The sequence below is a fragment of the Octodon degus genome, unplaced genomic scaffold (genome assembly GCF_000260255.1).
Source record: "Octodon degus isolate 3935 unplaced genomic scaffold, OctDeg1.0 scaffold00238, whole genome shotgun sequence".
In the NCBI taxonomy this organism is placed as follows: Eukaryota; Metazoa; Chordata; class Mammalia; order Rodentia; family Octodontidae; genus Octodon; species Octodon degus.
This window is the reverse complement of record NW_004524814.1, coordinates 382,272-383,057: the sequence shown is the minus strand read 5'-3', so window position 1 is coordinate 383,057 and position 786 is coordinate 382,272. Positions and strand designations below refer to the sequence as shown.

The 786-nt window shown below is 48.5% G+C and overlaps 1 pseudogene; it reads right to left on the bottom strand.

Annotated features, from left to right (window-relative positions):
- Positions 1-204: 204 nt before the first annotated feature.
- LOC101570237 lies at positions 205-514 on the bottom strand (annotated as a pseudogene).
- Positions 515-786: the final 272 nt, after the last annotated feature.

Genomic DNA, 786 nt, shown 5'->3' with positions numbered 1-786 from the left:
CATCTCTTTTCTTGCTGTCTGTTTGGTGTACCTTCTTACCACCATTTCTGAGGGTCTTCAGTGAAGGCCTGAGACAAACAACATACGTTTAATTCATTATGTGGCCCTGGAAGCCTCAGTAGGAAATTTATTTTTTTTTTATTTTTTTTATTTTTTTTGCAGTCCATAAGAATTTTATTGTCTTCAAGAAATAATACATCCTCCTTTCCCACAGAAGCGTCTTTCAGAAGCAGGAACTGTCACAGAGGGGATGCTCATTTGTCATTCTCATAGGTAGCTGGGTTCTTCCTCTTGGATTTCTCAAACTCTTGAGTCCCCCATGTGTAGATAAGATAAACCACTACAAATGGCGGCACCACGCGCAGAATGCACCCCTGAGTGCGGCGCAGCGCGTTGGGGATGCCCTTGCTGAAGTAGTTCGGGAAGGCGCGCTGCTCAAAGGGCGACAAGCTGTAGGTGATCACATGCCGCATCCGCAACAGATTCCCAAACTCGCGGCCCATGGTCACGGCTGCCCGAGGTCACCTCGCCCTCCCTCAGTAGGAAATTTAGATTTGATTTTTTATACCTGGTAGTCTAAGACCTATCTTTTTTGTTTTTCAAGACAGAGTCTCACTGAACAGTTCTGGCTGGTCTTGTGTTCACCTTTGTAGCCCCCAGGCTGGTCTCAAGCTCACAGAGATTCTCCTGGCTCAGCCTCCCATGGGATGGGATTACAGGTGTGCACCACCATGCCCAGTTCCAGGGCCGCGTGGTGGGCACCCCCATCATCTGGCAGTGAGATGG